The sequence below is a fragment of the Oncorhynchus tshawytscha genome, linkage group LG10, assembly GCF_018296145.1.
Source record: "Oncorhynchus tshawytscha isolate Ot180627B linkage group LG10, Otsh_v2.0, whole genome shotgun sequence".
In the NCBI taxonomy this organism is placed as follows: domain Eukaryota; kingdom Metazoa; phylum Chordata; class Actinopteri; order Salmoniformes; family Salmonidae; genus Oncorhynchus; species Oncorhynchus tshawytscha.
Window position 1 is genome coordinate 40353260 of NC_056438.1, and position 22161 is coordinate 40375420.

Here is a 22161-nt window from a genome sequence, read left to right on the forward strand (position 1 = left end):
TGGGTGACTGAAAGATGTTTTGCTGGTTGTCGTGGTAATACTATGGAAGTGTAGATGCCAATCACCATATAAGTTCAAAGATGAAAAAGCCTGAAAGGAGGAGAGATGACTAGAAACTATTTGGTTGGCCGTGTGGATTAATTGTTGGAGTAGAGAACCTTGTGCATTTCAGGTAAAATAACAACTCAATGTTTATATCCCAGGACAAATTAGCTAGCAACAGCAAGCAAGCTAAATAGGACAAATTAGCTAGCAAGTGCAAGCTAACTATCTAAATTGCCATACATGTTTAATGATTTTCAACCTGTACCCAAATTAATGTCATTGGTTCAGAGTTTGTTTTAATATTTTAACCTGCGTGTCGTGATCGCATTTGGTGTAGGGGGACAAAATTTATTTATGCACGATGTGCGTGCAGCCGGTTTGGGTTCCGTGTTACAGTAGAGTTAGTAACAACATTTCTGACATGATACATCAGGAAACACATTCTTAACCACACAACTCAGACCCCTCACTCCTTGACACAGGTTAGGGGAGTTGTTATTGTTGCCTTGACAGAGGAAAGAAGTAGTAGGGGCAAAGTTTTACAAAGAGGGTACTTATTTAATGACACTGAAGAGCACTTCAAATATGCAAAATCGTGTTTGGGTGGTTTCCACTGACCAAAACAACAGAGATGTGGAAATCAACATTAACTGACTACTGTATAGGTGAGTCGTGTGTGTATCCATCAGATGTGCTGTTCTCTAACTGCCATACTTTTAATTAAGCATTATGATAGTCTTACTGCCCCATCTATCATGACACTGCACCATCCTAGTGTTTCTACCATTACACCTGAAACTCAAAACAAATTGAGCAGCTCAACCCCTTCTTTTGTTACATTTAGGGCACACTGTTTTCCTATTACAGTGACAAAGAGAATCCACGAGACTCAAATCTCAGTCGAGACAACAGCAGCAGTAACCATGAATGGTTTGGTGACCTCACTCCCGAGGACAGGAGACAGGGCTTGTGTAACGCTGCCATAGTGCATCGCCCCGCCACTGTCCCCAGACAAAGTCACAACAGCGTCAGTCAACTCCACCACAATGACACCAGCTGAGCCAGGCAATTTTCCTTCCACAAAGACACAGCTCAGTCCCAAAAGCTACCCTATAAACCAGTCGAGACAACCATGTATGCTTTACCTTTCAAACTGACCAAAAAAAATCCTAAATCAGAGCGAGTGATTCTGGTACTATTGTACTGATGAAGATCAAAGAGGTACAGTATGTAAAATAATGTAAAAGTCAGTCGCAAAATTTCATAGACTGATATTTGGACCAATAGTTTAATTCTTCTTAACTGCTGTTAGTCATGGGGAGCACCAATTGTTTTTATCAACGCCAGATAATTTCTCAGGCAGATCACATTGACCATCCATGGAAAATGATCCTTAGATTGCCCATCTTTATACATGTTAATCATCTTTACCCTATAGAGGACAGAGTTGTCACCAGTTTGATTATTTGAAGGTTCATGTTTGAGATTTCAACCCAGCATTTTTAGAATGTGAGGCTCAAAAGCTTATAATTAATGTTGGACTGCTCATGTTGGAAGAATGCATGTTATCCATTCCTGTTGTTCACAATAGTGTTGTATGGTATACCGTAACTTTGGTACATTTTCGATACTACAACATGAAAAACGGTTCGGTACCTGCATTTTTCTAACTCTCGGTTCTTCCATCAAAAGTGTCTCATGTCAACAAAATTCAATCAAATGTTATTCGTCACATGCTTTCTAAACAGGTATGGACTAACAGTGAAATGCTTACTCATGGGCCCTTGTAAACGATGCAGAGAGAAAATAGAGAAATAATAGAAAAGTCATTATACATAATAATAAATACACAATGAGTAATGATAGGTTGGCTATATACACAGGACACCAGTACCGAGTTGATGTGCAGGGGTACGAGGTAATTGAGGTAGATATGTACATATAACGAGGAATATAGTGACAGATAATAAACAGTAACAGCAGCGTATGTGATGAGTGAAAGTTAGTGTAGAAAGGGTCAATGCAGCGAGTCCTGATAGCTTTTTGAGAAACTATTTAACCTAATTTAGCATTCTTATGGCGTTGGGGTATAAGCTGTTCAGGGTCCTGTTGGTTCCAGACTTGGTGCATCGATACCTCTTGCCATGTGGTAGCAGAGAGCACAGTCTCTGACCTGGGTGGTTGGAGTCCGACAATTTTTAGGGTCTTCCTCTGACACCGCCTGGTGTATTTGTATTTATTATGGATCACAATTAGCTGCCAAGGAAGCAGCTACTCTTCCTGGGGTCTGGCAAAATTAAGGCAGTTACACAATTTTAAAAACATTACAACACATTAATAACAGCGTTCACAACACACTGAGTGTGTGACCTCAGGCCCCTACTCCACTACCACATATCTACAACACAAAATCCATGTGTACGTGTGTGTGTATGCATGTGTCTGCGCCTATGTTTGTGTTGCTTCACAGTCCCCACTGTTCCTTAAGGTGCATTTTTCTGTTTTTTAAATCTGATTCTACTGCTTGCATCAGTTACCTGATGTGGAATAGAGTTCCATGTAGTCATGGCTCTATGTCGTACTGTGAGCCTCCCAAAGTGTGTTCTGGACTTGGGGACTGTGAAGAGACCTCTGGTGGCATGTCTTGTGGGGTATGCATGGGTGTCTGAGCTGTGTGCTCGTCGTTTAACTCTCTGGGATATGTGGGATGGTAGCGTCTCACCTCGCCAACAGCCAGTGAAATTGCATGGTGCCAAATTCAAAACAGCAGATTTCAAATAGGCTTTACGGCGAAAGCACACCAAGCGATTATGTTAGGTCAGCGCTAGTCACAGAAAAACATCCAGCCATTTTCCAAAGAAGGAGAGGTGTCAGAAAAGTCAGAAATAGCGTTATAAATATAGACTTACCTTTGATGATCTTGATCGGAATGCACTCCCAGGAATCCCAGTTCCACAATAAATGTTTGTTTTGTTCAATAAAGTCCATCATTTATGTCCAAATACCTCCTTTTTGTTCACGTGTTTAGCCCAGTAATCCAAATGCATAATGCGATATCACTTGTTCAGACGAAATGTCAAAAAAGTTCTATTACAGTTCGCAGAAAAATGTCAAACGATGCATAGAATCAATCTTTAGGATGTTTTTATCATAAATCTTCAATAATGTTCCAACCGGAGAATTACTTTGTCTTTAGAAATGTAATGTAACGCAGCTACCTCTCACGAGCGTATGCGAGACTGTGCTCATGGCACTCTGACAGACCTCTGGCTCAAACAGCTCTCATTCTCTCCTCCTTCACAGTAGAAACCTCAAAAAAGGTTCTAAAGACTGTTGAAATCTAGTGGAAGCCATAGGAAGTGCAATATGAATCCATAGACACTGTATATTCGATAGGCAATGACTTGAAAAACTACAAACCTCAGATTTCCCACTTCCTGGTTGGATTTTTTCTCAGGTTTTTGCCTGCCATATGATGTTATACTCACAGACATCATTCAAATAGTTTTAGAAACTTCAGAGTGTTTTCTATCCTAAGGTACTAATTATATGCATATTCTAGCTTTTGGGCCTGAGTAGCAGGCAGTTTACTCTGGGCACCTTATTATCCAAGCTACTCAATATTTCCCCCCAGTCCCTAAGAAGTTAAACATCTGTGCTTTTAACATGCCAATACCTCTCACAAATACAAGTAGTGATGAAGTCAATCTCTCCTCCACTTTGAGCCAGGAGAGATTGACATGCATAGTATTAATGTTTGCTCTCTGTGTACATCCAAGACCCAGCCATACTGTCCTGTTCTGAGCCAATTGCAATTTTCCTAAGTCCCTCTTTGTGGCACCTGACCACATGACTGAACAGTAGTCAAGGTGTGACAAAACTAGAGCCTGTAGGACCTGTCTTGTTGATAGTTCTGTAAAGAATGTAGAGAAGCGCCTTATTATGGACAGACTTCTCCCTATCTTAGCTATTGTTGTATCAATATGTTTTGACCATGACCAACTTGCTCGATTTCCACATTATTCATTACGAGGTGTAGTTGAGGTTTAGGGTTGAGTGAATGATTTGTCCCAAATATAATGCTTCATTTTTTATATTTTTTATTTAGGGCTAACTTATTCCTTGCCACACATTCTGAAACTAACTGCAGCTCTTTGTTAATTGTTGCAGTAATTGTAGTCACTGTAGTAGCTGACATGTATAGTGTTGATTCATCAACATACATACACACTGGCCTTACTCAAAGCCAGTGGCATGTTGTTAGTAAATATTGAAAAAGTAAGGGGCCTAAACAGCTGGGGAAAACCGGTTTCTACATGGATTATGTTGGAGAGGCCATCATTAAAGAACACCCTTTGTGTTCTGTTAAACAGGTAACACTTTATCCATATTATAACAGGAGGTGTAAAGCCATAACACGTTTTTCCAGCAGACTTTGATGGATAATGTCAAAAGCTGAAATGAAGTCGAACAAAACAGCCCGCACAATATTTTTATTATCAATTTCTCTCAGCCAATCATCAGTAATTTCTGTAAGTGCTGTGCTTGTTGAATGTCCTTCCCTATAAACATGCTGAAAGCCTGTTTTTTACTGTAAAATAGCATTGTATCTTGTCAAACACAATGTTTTCCAGAAGTTTACTAAGGGTTGGTAACAGGCTGGTTGGTCGGCTATTTGAGCTAGCAAAGGGGGATTTACTATTTTTAGGTAGCAGATTGACTTTTGCTTCCCTCCAGGCCTGAGGGCACACACTTTCCTAAGATGCTTAAATTGAAGATATGACAAATAGGAGTGGCAATATTGTCCACTATTATCCTCAGTAATTTGCGATCCAAGTTGTCAGACCCCAGTGGCTTGTCATTTTTCACCTCTTCCACACTGACTTTACAGAATCCAAAGCTATTTACTGTCATTCTTTATGTCACTTATCTTTGTTTCATAGTGTAGTTTCTTCTTTTTATTCAGTTTAGTCACATGATTTCTTAAATTTGCAGTACTTTGCCAATCGGTTGTGCAGACAGAATTATTTGCCATTCCTTTTGCCTCATCCCTCTAAACCATACAATTTTTAAATTCCTCAATCAATCAAAGGGGATTTAACAGTGTTTACAGTTTTGATTTTCTTATTGGGTGCGTGCTTATTAGTAACTGGGATAAGCAATTTCATAAATGTGTCAAGTGCAACGTCTGTTTGCTCCTCATTACACACCACGGACCAACAAATATTCTTTACATCAACAACATAGGAATCACTACAAAACTTATAGTATGACCTCTTATACACTAGATTAGGCCCAGAATTTGGAACTTTGGATTTCCTAGATATGGCTACTATGTTGTGATCACTACATCTGATGGATCTGTACACTGCTTTCAAGCACATTTCTGAAGCATTACTAAAGATATGATCAATACATGTTCATGATTTCAACATGTCCTGAATGGCAATGATGTACTGGGCTGTACTCATTACCCTCTGTAGCGGCTTGCGGTCGGATGCCAAGCAGTTGCCATACCAAGTGATGATGCAGCCAGTCAAGAACTTTTTAATGATCTGAGGGGCCAGGCCAAATCCTTTCAGCCTCCTGGGGCGGCAGGTAGCCTAGTGGTTAGAGCGCTAGGCCAGTAACCAAAAGGTTGCTGGATCAAATCCCCGAGTTGACAAGGTAAAAATCTGTCTTTCTGCCCCTGAACAAGGTAGGTAACCCACTGTTTCCAGAAGGCCGTCATTGTAAATAAGAATTTGTTCTTAACGGACTTGCCTAGTTAAATAAAGGCTGAATCCTGAGCGAGAAGAGGCATTGTTGTGCCCTCTTCACAACTGTGTTGGTGTGTTTGGACCATGATAGATAAAAACCCAACAAGCATGTTTTACTAGAAAGCTAACAAATCCTATACATGGGAATTCCTGTATTGGATACATGGTAAATGCTAACTAGCATGAGCAAACAAACTAAGCCCAAGGACAGACAACTCAACGTTATACAAGTATCTCAAAAGGCTACTCACAGTTTACTACACACACAAAACACATATTACACAGCAGGAGGGGATCCAGGATCCCTTGATCCAGAAGGGGATTGTCTCTAGCAGCTGCTGTTACCAAGATGCTTGATATTGCAAGCCACTAGCTAACAAGTTAGCAAACCAAATACACAGCTGGATATAATAAATGTTGCACATCTTAGATAATTCACTTTAAACTAGGGCTGCCAGAATTAAATCAGTTTTGTCAAGTTAACTTTTTGTAATTTCAGTACACTCATTTTCATTAATCGTGATTCATCGCACTGAAAGTATTGAAAGTATTCTAAATACACTAAAACATAAATATATACAGCTAAAAAACAACAATGCTATGTCAAAACAAGTTTACATTAAGGTTAAAGAAAGTGGGCTTTGTCAATTTACCAGATTTTCCTAACCGTTACAACAACAAAAAAAGAGGTGAATATTTATGTAATGTTTTTTAATAATATTTTGGTATTAATCACAGCAAATCCTGCAATTAACTTGATTAAAAACTACTTTAAACAATAGTTGTGAATTTCATACAGATAAGTAAATAACACGCTGACCTGGAGTGACTGACATCACAAGGCTCCCATTTGCTCATTGTGTTTCTATGTAAACACAAATGACATGGCTTAAATCAGCCATTTGGGGAATGTTTCATAATGAATAATCTGACATGTGAAATGAAGAACATGATGTGCTTTATCTATTACCTTGTGCACAAGTTGACTGGAGGTATTTATTTTGTTTGTGTATTCAAAAATACAAACAAATATTTAACAGTAGTTACTATTGAAAATCATAACATGGGTATTTCAAAATACATATACAGTATAAGGTATACCGCCCAACCCTAGTGCTAACACACACACACAAACACACACACACATTTGTTAGAAACATGAATACAGATATAATCGCCTCGCAGAACCACAGTGCGATTATCTTCAAACTACATAAACTGAAACAAGGCCCGGATTGAAACAACAGTTAATTGAATAGAGCCACCTCATATTTGACATGCACAATTTAAAGCACTCCACACTGAGATGAAGTCTGTCGTTACCGCATTATTACTGCAGTAAGTTTCTACTGGTGGGTTTTATGTCTGCATCGGTAGCCCTGAAATCCTCTGACTGCAGTGTCTGTGCCTGGGGTTTTTCTCTATGTTTGGAAAGCCCAGAGGCTCTATCGTGCTCTCTCTCGCTCTCTGGATTAGATTATCAGTATCGGAAAATGCATTACTCTCTGTTCATGCTCTCCCTCTATGTTCTTTCTCTCGCTCTCTGACAGATCTGGTCATAGTACAACTCTGGATCCCCTTTTGACAATACCAAACTAATGGTTCAAGTTTATTTTTTGCTACCCCCTTTTTCTCCCCAATTTCGATCTCGTCTCATCGCTGCAACGCCCCAACGGGCTCGGGAGGCGAAGGTCGAATCATGCGTCCTCCGAAACATGACCCACCAAACCGCACTAAACACCCAGCCACTTAACCCGGAAGCCAGCCGCAGCAATGTATCGGAGGAAACACAGTCCACCGAGGTGAGCCTGCAGGCACCCGGCCTGCCACAACGAGTCGCTATAGCGTATATGAGTAAAGCCCCCCCGGTCAAACCCTCCCCTAACCTGGACGACACTGGGCCAATTGTGCCCCGCGCTATGGGACCTCGAATCACAGCCTACAGTCTAGGATTGAACCCGGGTCTGTAGTGACGTCTCTAGCACTGCGCCACTCGGGAGGCCCATGGTTCTAGTTTCTATTGAGGAAAATCACCTGCTGATGTTGATTATCTGCACTTGTTAGAATCTCAGCCCTAATCATGAAAAGCTATTTTCTTTCATGGACAATGACATTCAACCACCATTGCAAATGGACAGTTCAGTCAAGTGTTTATTACACAATGCCTTCACTTTTTTAAAGATATTTTATTTTCTGGCATGGCGTACACTGACATCCCTGCGGACTGATTGTCTGTACATTGGAATTGCTATCTGTGCTTATATTCCAAAATAAATCAGACTTGTGCCATGGTAACCATGGCTCTTTAAGGAATGAATGATTTGTACGAGTTGAACACACAAGTAGGCGTCGGCAAGAATTACACACCTCTCCATTTGCCGCTTTTTTGCTGATGCAACTCAAATCGACACAAAACACAATATACAGCTCTACATTACAGTTTACAAGTATAAGCCAAATATAGGCCCATTGAACTATGCCTGTGTGTGTTTGAATCATGGCTTGAATCATCGTCAACAAATGAACACACAAACACACCTCAGTTCTATGGCAGTGTGTGTAGGCAGGGAAGTGGGGTGATTGAAGGCTTTGTTTTAACAATGAAGGCAAGTCAATTACAACAACGTAGATGACATGAACATCCTCTTTTTGTATATGTTCATCCATACAGTATGAATTCAGATTTGTGCTCAGTGACTTGTGAACTATTGATTTAGTGATCCATAGATTTAGTTGCTTGGCAACTCATCCTGTGGCAGTGTGTGTAGGCCTTCTAGAAGACTAACAACATACGAAATGCTTCAGTCTGGTTTTAGACCCCATCATAGCACTCAGACTGCACTTGTGAAGGTGGTAAACAACATTTTAATGGCGTCAGACCGAGGCTCTGCATCTGTCCTGGTGCTCATAGACCTTAGTACTGCTTTTGATGACATCGATCAGCACATTCTTTTGGAGAGATTGGAAACCCAAATTGGTCTACACGGACAAGTTTAGATCTTATCTGTCGGAAAGATGTCATTTTGTCTCTATGGATCGTTTGTCCTCTGACAAATCAAATGTAAATTTCAGTGTTCCTCAAGGCGATGTTACAGGACCACTTTTGTTTTCAATATATATTTTACCTCTTGGTGATGTCATTCGGAAACATAACTTTCACTGCTATGCGGATGATACACAGCTGTACATTTCGATGAAACATGGCGAAGCCCCAAAATTGCCTTCTCCGGAGCCCCAAAATTGCCTGTGTTTCTGACATAAGAAAGTGGGATGCGGCAAATGTTTTACTTTTAAACTCGGACAAAACAGAGATGCTAGTTCTAGGTCCCAAGAAACAAAGCAATCTTCTGTTGGATCTGACAATTAATCTTGATGGTTGTACAGTCATTTCAAATAAAACTGTAAAGGACCTCGACGTTACTCTGGACCCTGATCTCTCTTTTGACGAACATATCAAGACTGTTTCAAGGACAGCATTTTTCCCCCATCTACGCAACATTGCAAAAAAAATTGGAAATATATATTTTTTTAATAATAATAATAAAATCGGTAAATTCCTGTCCAAAAATGATGCATAAAAAGTAATACATGCTTTTGTCACTTCTAGATAAGACTACTGCAATGCTCCACTTTCCGGCTACAGCACTAAATAAACTTTAGTTTACTGCTAAACACAGCTGCTAGAACCTTGACTAGAATCAAAAAAAATTATCATATTACTCCTGTGCTAGCCTCTCTACACTGGCTTCCTGTTAAAGCAAGGGCTGATTTCAAGGTTGTACTGCTAACCTACAAAGCATTACATGGGCTTGCTCCTATCTATCTTTCCGATTTGGTTCTGCCGTACATACCTACACATACGCTGCGGTCACAAGACGCAGGCCTCCTTATTGTCCCTAGAATTTTTAAGCAAACAGCTGGAGGCAGGGCTTTCTCCTATAGAGCTCAATTTTTATTGAATGGTCTGCCTATCCATGTTAGAGACGCAGACTAAGTCTCGACCTTTAAGTCTTTATTGAAGACTCATCTCTTCAGTTGGTCATATGATTGAGTGTAGTCTGACCCAGGGGTATGAAGGTGAACGGAAAGGCACTGGAGCGACGAACCACCCTTGCTGTCTCTGCCTGGCCGGTTCCGATCTCTCCACTGGGATTCTCTGCCTCTAACCCTATTACAGGGGCTGAGTCACTGGCTTACTAGTACTCTTCCATGCGTATACTAGTACTCTTCCATGCGTTGACCAATCTACTCCATGGTCAAGACTATTATATAATCTACTCCATGGTCAAGAGTATTATATTCTACCCCATGGTCAAGACTATTATATTCTACCCCATGGTCAAGACTATTATATTCTACCCCATGGTCAAGACTATTATATTCTACCCCATGGTCAAGACTATTATATTCTACCCCATGGTTATAAAATCTACCCGATGGAGGAGACTATTATATTCTACCCCATGGAGGAGACTATTATATTCTACATTCTACCCCATGGACGAGACTATTATATTCTACCCCATGGACGAGACTATTATATTCTACCCCATGGACAAGACTATTGTATTCTATATTATATATATTGTATTCTATATTCTATATATATTATATTCTATATTGTGTTATTATATTCTACCCCATGGACAAGACTATTATATTCTACCCCATGGACAAGACCATTATATTCTACCCCATGGACAAGACTATTATATTCTACCCCATGGACGAGACAATTATATTCTACCCCATGGACGAGACAATTATATAATCTACCCCATGGACGAGACTATTATATAATCTACCCCATGGACGAGACTATTATATAATCTACCCCATGGACGAGACTATTATATAATCTACCCCATGGACGAGACTATTATATAATCTACCCCATGGACGAGACTATTATATAATCTACCCCATGGACGAGACTATTATATAATCTACCCCATGGACGAGACTATTATATAATCTACCCCATGGACGAGACTATTATATAATCTACCCCATGGACGAGACTATTATATAATCTACCCCATGGACGAGACTATTATATAATCTACCCCATGGACGAGACTATTATATAATCTACCCCATGGACGAGACTATTATATAATCTACCCCATGGACGAGACTATTATATAATCTACCCCATGGACGAGACTATTATATAATCTACCCCATGGACGAGACTATTATATAATCTACCCCATGGACGAGACTATTATATAATCTACCCCATGGACGAGACTATAATATAATCTACCCCATGGACGAGACTATAATATTCTACCCCATGGACGAGACTATAATATTCTACCCCATGGACGAGACTATTATATATGATCTACCCCATGGACGAGACTATTATATGATCTACCCCATGGACGAGACTATTATATGATCTACCCCATGGACGAGACTATTATATAATCTACCCCATGGACGAGACTATTATATAATCTATCCCATGGGCAAGACTATAATATTCTACCCCATGGACAAGACTATTATATAATCTACCTCATGGAAAATAATATAATATTCTCAGAGTCCCTGGGTTCGCGCCCAGGCTCTGTCGTAACCGGCCGCGACCGGGAGGTCCATGGGGCAACGCACAATTGGCCTAGCGTCATCCGGGTTAGGGAGGGCTTGGTCGGTAGGGGTGTCCTTGTCTCATCGCGCACCAGCGACTCCTGTGGCGGGCCGGGCGCAGTGTGCGCTAACCAAGGTGGCCAGGTGCACGGTGTTTCCTCCGACACATTGGTGCGGCTGGCTTCCGGGTTGGATGCGTGCTGTGTTAAGAAGCAGTGCGGCTTGGTTGGGTTGTGTATCGGAGGACGCATGACTTTCAACCTTCGTCTCTCCCGAGCCTGTACGGGAGTTGTAGCGATGAGACAAGATAGTAGCTACTAAACAATTGGATACCACGAAATTGGGGAAAGAAAAAAAGGGGTAAAATTCAAACAAAAAAACAAGAAAAAAGAAAGAATATAATATAATATTCTACCCCATGGACGAGACTATTATATAATCTATCCCATGGACGAGACTATAATATTCTACCCCATGAACAAGACCTATTAGTGCTGTTTTTTAGTTGTCTGGTTGCAATCAGTCATGAGAACTATGCCACAACATTAGAATTTAGACTGTTTGACAATTTGCGTATTTCACACCATCCCTCATCCAACGCTTAACCCATATTAGCTGACATGGTGCCACGTTGAAAGTCACTGAGCTCTTCAGTAAGTCCATTCTACTGCCAATGTTTGTCTATGGAGATAACATAGCTGTGTGCTTGATTCTATACACCCATCAGCAATGGGTGTGGCTGAAAAAGCCAAATCCACCAATTTGAAGGGGTGTCCACATACACCATATATACAAAAGTATCTGCAGTCGTTATGAATGCTGGACTTGTGGTTCACTATGAGCAGACGAATACACCGGAAGTTGAAACTTACCGATTCTACCAGTGAAATTAAAATGCACTCATTCTAGCTAGTGGTTTGGATAATGTTGATGTTTATGACAACAACATAATGTTGCTAATATAGTAATGACGACACGCAGTGGCAGTTCCAAGGTAAAATGTCCCTTTCAACTTTTGCATTTCTTTGTTGCAATGAAAATTAAATGGAACTCCATAGACTCTCGGGTAGGGATTTGCATTTTTACCTTTCAAGACAATTCGATACCCATCTACATGGGCTCCAATACCACAGGAACAACACATTTTAGTTTGAAATGATTCGGTACGATTCGGTTCGATTAGAGAATGAATCGATGAGAAACAATGCATAAACACATTCATGCTGCTGATGGAGATGATGAGGGTGTGTGTGTGATGCATGTCTATGGTGTAGGTACCTAAGTCATTAGGGGGACGAGGCAACTACCACCCCCATGAAAATGTACTCTGTAACCATTAATAATTAGGGAAAGGGGATACCTAGTCAGTTGCACAACAATGCATTCAGCTGAAATGTGTCTTCCCCATTTAACCCAACCCCTCAAATCAGAGAGGTGCGGGGGGATGCCTTAATCAACGTCCATGTCATTGGCGCCCAAGGAGCAATTGCTGTTGGGGATTAACCGCCTTGCTCAAGGGCATTTTTACACCTTGCCGGCTCGGGGAGTCGAACCAGCGACCTGCCACCTTAACTGTGTATAGTATGTCTTCACTGGCATTTTCAACCTCTCCCTGTCCGAGTCTCTAATCCCAACATGTTTCAAGCAGACCACCATAGTCCCTGTGCCTAAGAACACTAAGATAACCTGCCTAAATGACTACCGACCCATAGGCTGGTCATGGCTCACATCAACACCATTATCCCAAAAATCCTAGATCCACTCCAATTTGCATACCACACCAACAGATCCACAGATGATGCAATCTCTATTGCACTCCACACTGCCCTTTCACACCTGGACAAAAGGAACACCTGTGAGAATGCTATTCATTGACTACAGCTCAGCGTTCAACACTGTAGTGCCCTGAAAGCTCATCAATAAGCTGGGACTAAACACCTCCCTCTGCAACTGGATCCTGGACTTCCTGACGGGCTGCCCCCAGGTGGTAAGGGTAGGTAACAACATCTGCCACGCTGATACTCAACACGGAGGCCCCTCAGGGGTACGTGCTCAGTTCCCTCCTGTACTCCCTGTTCACTCGTGAATGCACAGTCAGGCACGACTCCAACACCATTATTAAGTTCACTGATGACAACAGTGGTAGGCCTGATCACCGGCAACAATGAGACAGCCTATAGGGAGGAGGTCAGAGACCTGACAGTGTGGTGCAAGGACAAGAACCTCTCCCTCAATGTGATCAAGACAAAGGAGATGATTGTGGACTACAGGAAAAGGAGAAATGGGCACGCCCCCACTCATCGACGGGGCTGTAGTGGAGCAGGTTGAGAACTTCCTTGGCGTCCACATGACCAACAAACTAACATGGTCCAAGCACACCAAGACAGTTGTGAAGACTGTACGACAAACCTATTCCCCCTCACGAGACAGAAAAGATTTGGCATGGGTCCTCAGATCCTCAAAAGGTTTTACAGCTGCACCATCGAGAGCATGGTTGCTTCACTGCCGGGTATGGCAACTAATCGTCCCAGACCGCAAGGCACTACAGAGGATAGTGCGTACATCCCAGTACATCACCGGGGCCAAGCTTCCTTCCATCCAGGAGCTCTGTACCAGGCGGTGTCAGAGGAAGGCCCTAAAATATGTCAAAGACTCCAGCCACCCTAGTCACAGACTGTTCTCCCATCCCCCCCACCCTCTGCTGCTACTCTCTGTTATCATCTATGCATAGTCACTTTAATAACTCTAACTACATGTACATATTACCTCAATTACCTCGACACCGGTGCACACGCACATTGACAATACCAGTACCCCCTGTAGCCCCGCTATTGTTATTTTACTGCTGCTCTTTATTTGTTATTTTTCTCTTACTTTTTTTGTTAGGTATTTTCTTCAAACTGCATTGCTGGTTAAGGGCTTGTAAGTAAGCATTTCACAGTAAGGTCTACACCTGTTGTATTCAGCACATGTGACAAATACAATTTGATTATACAGACAAAATACATTTAAGTTTAAGAGATGTGAAGTGTGACAAGAAAAGAGCTGTGCAGTCACTGCAGTGCAATGAACCCAGTGTGCCAACATCAAAAGACCATCATGCACCTCTTCTCTGCCCCAGGTGATTCATCACTTTTGCCTTGCATTTCCCCAAGAGAATATGAACACACTAGGAAACCAGAGAGTTGTCAACTGGAAGCCTAAATAGAGGCATTAAAATGATTCAAAGTGAAAACAATAGCCTATAATAGACCGACAACTGCGTCATAGCAATCTGTGAGCTCATCGGTCTTCCTTTACGTTCCAATACATTCGCCACAGTTGACCAATTAGCTGATGTAGATCTCATTGCAAGCCCGTTTTTTTGAGGATTTTATTGGACAAGGGCATAGGTTACAGAGCATGTTGAGCATTGGTGGACAGGAAAAGCAGCAACACTCGCTCACCATTAAATATTCTTCGTTTTATTTAGCAAGAGATTCTGAAGAAGGCTATGAAGGCCGAAAAATCTATCTTTTAAACTTGCTTAATAAAACTACCCATTTTTAATAGCTAGTGACCTTTTCCTGTCCATTGATGTTTGCATATTTTTAGGTTGCACCTCTACTCACGTTGGTTGAACACACTCTACTTCTTTCCATGGTGAACATTGGTCACAGTTCGCCCTACCAGGGCTAACAACGTGTTAAAATTCCAGTAGCATCATTGTAGCCTCTAATATATCATAATTTAAAGAATTTGCATTGTGCTGTTTCACATCACTGGTTCACTTTACTACACAGAATGCTTATACACAAATTCCCCAGTAAAAACATGTAGGCTACATTATGTCCTTCCTAACTTCCCCATTGGCTTCTCCCATTCTGTCTATCCCTTTTCTGAGGGCAAATTATTTTCAAAGTGGCTGCGGCAAAATTGTCTGGACACCTCTTCCCGATCACCTGAACCTTTTGTGCATGTGTGGGATTCTCTACTTAACAAACAAGCCCAAACTCTGGTCTACACACGCAGATCATTCGGGTTCACCAGACTTAGAACAGGCTACTCCGGCGTTGCAATAAAATTGTGCTGTGCTTCATGATTATTGAGAAGCAAAATAACATTTGTATGTTATTTGTGGTCAAAACGCAGACTACTCTGGCAAATTTCAATCATGTGCAGTCTATCAAATCTCGGGGTGTTGCATGATCATTGAGAAGCGAAATAACAGTTGTTTTTCCCCAATGCAATGTGTAGACTGCATCATGATTATGTTTGTGCTACTACAATGTCCTTAGGTTGTACCCTACATCCTAAATTAACCTACAAAAAATATATATATTTTAAAATGTTATTTTTCAGAGTTTTTATTTAAGCCATTTAGAAATGAGGCAGAGACGTAAATAAACTAACACATGCACAGCAACACGGCTGTTCACCGAGTAGGAGTTTTCACTGGGTGATAAGTGACTGCATCCGTTTTGTAACTGGGTGCCCCCGTTTTGTAACGAGTGCCACTGTAACAGTAATGCTTCCGTCCCTCTCCTTGCCCCAACCTGGGCTTGAACCAAGGACCCTCTGAACACATCAACAACTTCCTACAAGAAGCGCCATTACCTATCGCTCTGCAAATGCCACCACAAATCCAACTTTTCAGAGCGAGTGACGTCACGTCACTTACACTTAACACTGCTAACTATCTAGCCATTTCCCATTAGTTACACCCCGTTCAAAGCAGAAGTCAAGCACGTGGAGTATTATTTTTTATTTAACTAGGAAAGTCAGTTAAGAACAAATTATAATTTACAATAATGGCCAAGGAACGACAGCTCTGAGATTCGATCTTAGCAACCTTTCGGTTACTGGCCCAACGCTCTAACAACTAGGCTACCTGCCTCCCCAAAAGTTGAGTACCGTAATTTCCGGACTATAAGCTGCTACTTTATTCCCACACTTTGAACCTCACGGTTTATACAATGACGCGGCTAATTTATGGATTTTTCCCGCTTTCACAAGATTCATGCCGCCAAAAAACTAAGCACCGTCACATAATGTGACGTAAATTGAGCGCGCTCAAACTTCCCATCATTCTGATTCCGGTAGTAATTTTGTCACCCTTATCATGGCAAAGACACGGAGAAATGCATATGATGATGCAGCTTTCAAGTTGAAGGCGATCGATCTGGCTGTTGGAAAAGGAAATAGAGCTGCTGCATGGGAGCTTGGCCTTAATGAGTCGATGATAAGACGTTGGAAACAGCAGCGTGAGGAACTGACTCAGTGCAAAAATACAACAAAAGCTTTCAGAGGGAAGAAAAGCAGATGGCCCAAAGTATTTGCAGCCACTCGACATCAGTGTAAATCGTGCATTTAAGGTGGCGCTCCTTGTTCAGTGGGAGGCTTGGATGACAAGTGGGGAGAAATCCTTCACTAAAACGGGCCGCAGGCGAAGAGCATCTTATGGTAAAGTCTGCCAGTGGGTCCTGACAGCGTGGAGCATTGTCAAAAAATCCACTATCATCAACGGGTTTCGAAAGGCTGGACTGCTGCGTGTTGAAGGGGCAGCATGAGCTCAGCGGGGTATTTGCCTCCGGATGAAAGTGATGAGAGCAATAATGAAAACGATCCAACATCGGATGAAGCAATTCTGAGGCTATTCAACTCCGACACCAAAGGAGATGACTTCAGTGGTTTCAGTGCACAGGAGGAGGAAGATAGTGACCAATGACTTTCTTGGTAGGCTACGGTTTTAATTTTTGTTACAAGCCGTGTTTCGTTAAAGCCTATTTATTTTTGTTACAACTCCGTGTTTAGTTGAAAGGCTGTGTAAAGTTAATTTGTTTCAATGTACCGGTAGGCACCTGCGGCTTATAGACATGTGCGTGCGGCTTATTTATGTACAAAATACATATTTTTAAATAATTCAGTGGGTGCGGTTTATATTCAGGTGCACTTAATAGTCCAGCAATTACGGTAATGAGAGTTTCAGAGTTTTTGCATGAATAAGGGTTTGCGCTTAATAAAATCCCCATATGTGCTTTATCTGCCTTCACAATGAAAACTAGTTTGAAAGTTCAAACATTTATTTTATGGAAAATATATGTTCCTTAACGATGCAACATGCTGCCTTATTGACAATATGACCGGTGCAGATTACTGTTCGATTAGAGAAGGGCTCCATCACAGGTTTTGCCCAGTCACGTCACGGGCCATAACTCGGTGCACCCCAGCTTAGGCTAATCGAACTCCCTGATTTTTACTGAGAGGAGGTGTGGCAAGTTTGCTCTGCCATCCAAAGCTATATGGTTACAAGTTGTGTAGCGAGCAGTGTGGGAATGACATTTCTAAATTCTTACAAAACAGACAAGGTGGAATTGTAGACCTACATTATCAATGTATACATTGTAGCCTAGGAAACAGCACTGGTGACTAGGCTGGGTTAAGTGTACCCTATCAGTATATGGCATTGCAATATCACACAGCTTTGCTGCACTGTACAGTGGCATATTTGAGTCAAATAATTTTACAATCATTGCATAGCCAATGCTTTGCTGCACATGTGAACTGCCATGGCCATAAACAGCCTAACTATTCTAATTTAAAAATAAAAACTAATATAGAAAAACTAATATGGATATAACTAATCGACGGCATATCAAAGTTCCAGTGTGTGAACCCTGCTCTACGGCATATCAAAGTTCCAGTGTGTGAACCCTGCTCTACGGCATATCAAAGTTCCAGTGTGTGAACCCTGCTCTACGGCATATCAAAGTTCCAGTGTGTGAACCCTGCTCTACGGCATATCAAAGTTCCAGTGTGTGAACCCTGCTCTACGGCATATCAAAGTTCCAGTGTGTGAACCCTGCTCTACGGCATATCAAAGTTCCAGTGTGGGAACCCTGCTCAACGGCATATCAAAGTTCCAGTGTGGGATCTCGGCTAGTTTTAAAGATATGGTCCATTTTATTCAGAGAAATTGGAATAGTAGGCAATATAACCAATCATTGCCCACCTTTCACTTGTATCATTGCACATACTGCAAATCACTAGCAGAGGGCAAACATTTTTTATAAATGTTCACATTAATTCTGTTGGTAATGCAAATTGGATAGTAAGTCTAAAAGTAGCAGAAATCCCACTCTAGACCTTTGATATGCCCATACAGAATATTATGTTCAGCAATATAAAGAACAATTTGCCACAAATTGTGTTTTCAATATTCATCTTTATATTTGTTTTATATTCATAAATGAATGTCATATAACTACATATTTTTGTATTGATATCAAAATACTACTCATATTACAGAGCAAAAAGTAAAGCTTCATATGAAACCAAGTGTTGCTTTGTAGCACCTACAGATGAAACATTATGGTGTCTTAAAGGGATAGTTCACCCAAATTACAAAATGGCATTTTGGGTTCCTTACCCTGTAAGCAGACTATGGACAAGGCATGACCGCAACCCATACCATGGTTTAGTTTCCCTGATACTGTTTCCAGAGGATAACATTTTAGCATGTGGCACAAATACTATTAAAGTCATGGGACCAATATTAGCAGGTGGAAACAGTGCCAGGGAAACTAAAGCAAAGATTGCTGTCACACCTAGTCCATGGACTGGTTACATGGTAAGGAAACCAAAATGTCATTTTGTAATTTCGGTTAACTATTTAGCAGACACTCTTATCCAGAGCGACTTACAGGAGCAATTAGAGATATAAGTGCCTTGCTCAGGAGCACATCAGCAGATTTTTTACCTTTCAGTTTCTGGTCAACCCTCTTAACTACCTGCCGCCTATAAAAGGAGGCCGGGTATGGCCAAAATGTTATCAATATGGCAACTTTGATCAATTATTTCTCAATTATGCTTTAAGATACAGATGTCAAATGTATGTCAACAGTCTTCCTCCACGTTGTTTTATTTAATTTCGTGAAAATCCCCCCAATCATGGTCTTTTTCTGTCCTGGTTTCATATGGAATCACTCCTACCATCCATGGGACCGCTATAAATTAAATATTAAAATAGACCTACCAGAACAATGGGCTTATCTGACCATTCATTCTTCCGCATGCCAACACGCATCCCTGTGGAAAATGCGTGGCCCCTATTGCACAACGTGAACGCATTGTAGCCTAACATAGCCTGCCCTTCAGGTATAGCAGAATGAATGCTGTGTTGAAGCAGTTCGAGAGAGAGTTGGGGCCGATTTCATTCAATTTCAAGAGCCGATTATGGACTAATTGCAAGTGCAATTGCATGACATTCACGTAACTCATAGTTGAGTTTATATGTTTGTTCCCTGTGCTCATCTCATTGCCAATTAAGCGTTTTCTGCACGGCCTTACCTCCTCCAGAACATTGACGGTGTTCTTACAGCTCTGCAACCGGGTGGTGAAACTGGAAGTCGTGGGGGAATTGTAGTCCTCGGTGGTCTCCGAGAGGAACTCGGATACCGAGATCTGGTCTGGCATCCTTTACCACGGAAAAAGATGAGTGGAAAATCAAAAAACCAACACCACGAATTAGAGATTGAAATAGGAATTGTAGGCTACGGAATCAACCTTTGTTTAATAACACGATGAGATCATTTTTTTAATTATCCGTTGGATATGGTGAAATGTCCAGCCCAAAACGTCCCCTCCACACTATTTCCAACCTTTCCCTCTATCCAAGCTTTAATTACACCCTTTCAGCTGTAAAAACCCGATTCAGTTGTGTCCCCGAATCCTCCAAAAACAAATGGTATGCACAGGCGACAGATGTCCTCATTGCCAAATGTGGTGATACGTTTTTCAAGAACAAGCTTTTAGGCACCGAGAGACAATTCAGTTATTGCAATTATTGTAGAGGCTCTGGCAGCCGCTTATCTTTTCCCTTTGTTTTTTTTTCTCTCGCCCTATCTGCTGTCTGTCATTAGCGCACGCACGCCATGTCTCTCCCCACGTTCGTGACGAAAATAAACAAGGAAAAACTTTGCGCATGTCTCTGCCCTGTGGAGACAAACAGAAGTGGGAGGTAAATCATTGACATAATGATTTGGGCGTGTAGAATACATTTGTAAGTGTGGAACTGATTAATTGTGAACATGAAATAATACTCTGTAGTTGTAAACACATATACTCAAACGTGTAACTGATGAGTTGTGAACATTAAAAAAACGAAATTGTTGAAATTACGCAATTATTGCCACACATGTCAATTTCACACTCAGACTTTAAGCTGTACTTTTGCGCCCTACAATGACAAAAATATTGGTAGATGTGCAAACAGCCATTTGCAAGTAAGGCGAGAGCGAGCATGAGATCTGGGAGGTGGGACCTGTTTCTTCTTCTATCAGGTTTAATGACTGTGGCATCAAATAAATGTTGCATTACTGCCACCAACTAGTCTGGAGTATAACTCCCTTACACCTTGCTTTAAAAAAAATCCACAAATAGTCTACAATAACCCATACACTCATTTAGAACTCACCTACCTACTCCGCTAAATCTGTTTAGTCGTACCTCAGGCCAAAAAAGCTTGTAAGGGATTACTGATATCCTAACATCACTGTCGGTCAAAGACTCAATATCAAAACTCAAAAGAACAGACAATGACTTCTGTTTCACCACTCACGCCACCCTTTCTGCGTCACATCAAACGATGAGCATCACAAATACCGGGAATCTTCCACTTCAGTTGGTCCATTTTCACATTTACCCCAACCCCCATTAATCAGTCCTTTCAATGGTGCCCTGAACTGAACAACAGAAACAAACAATTATTACAAAACCACTTCAGCAGGAGCAGCGGCCAACCCCCTCCCATCGATGGAGGAACGTGTTCTCCACCACACCACCATCCTCCATCGGATCGGATCCGCCATGGACCAAATGATGGAGAGAATGGACCGATGGGAGAGGAGTGGTCTCCTCTCTCCACCTTCGGCTTCCCCAGCTCAAGACTCCCTTTCTCCTTTCTCTCCATCCCCCGGCTCCAGCGCTCTCCGTCTTGCGCTCCCGAGGGATTATGATGGAGCGGCGGCGGGGTGTCAGGGGTTCTTACTCCAACTGGAACTGTACCTGGCGACCGTGAGACCCACTCCCTCGGGAGTGAAGAGGGTGAGTGTCCTCGTCTCCTGCGTGACGGGTCGTGCTCTGGAGTGGGCGAACGTGGTCTTGAATGGCCCAGACTCAGCGAAGGAGCACTACCCAGAGTTCACCCGCCGCTTTCGTGCCGTGTTTGACCACCCTCCAGGGGCACGAGCGGCGGGAGAGCGACTGTTCCATCTTAGGCAGGAGAGGAGGAGCGCCCAGGATTACGCGCTGGAGTTCCAGACCTTGGATCTGGGTGGAACGACAGGGCCCTTATCGACGGGACACCGCTCTCTCCCTAGATGAACTAATTGACATGTCCATCCGGCTGGACAATCTGCCTGCTGCCCACCGGCATTCGGAGAGGGTCCTGTGCGTTCCACCACCCAGCACCCCCGCTCCCATTCCGATGGAGTTGGTAGGGGCCGTGCCGAGGCGTACCGGAGGAGGAGGCTCCCCCTGCACCAGCTGTGGTCGGAGAGGTCACATGGCCGATCGGTGCTGGGGGGGTCCGTCTGGGAGTCGAGATGGCAGGCGGAACGCTTCTCGGTCACCCCAGGTGAGTCAGCACCAAACTCACCCAGAACCCCTTGTTGGTCACATGTTTGTCTTGATTTTATTTCTTGATTTTTTTCCCCTCTTCCCAGCATAAGACGCTAGTTTATTTTTTTTTAATTTTACCTTTATTTAACTAGGCAAGTCA

The 22161-nt window shown here is 42.1% G+C and overlaps 1 pseudogene; it reads right to left on the reverse strand.

The window, feature by feature from the left end:
* The window catches only part of LOC112235126, a 227264-nt pseudogene extending 206947 nt beyond the window's left edge, over positions 1-20317 (reverse strand).
* Between the last annotated feature and the right edge of the window lie 1844 nt (positions 20318-22161).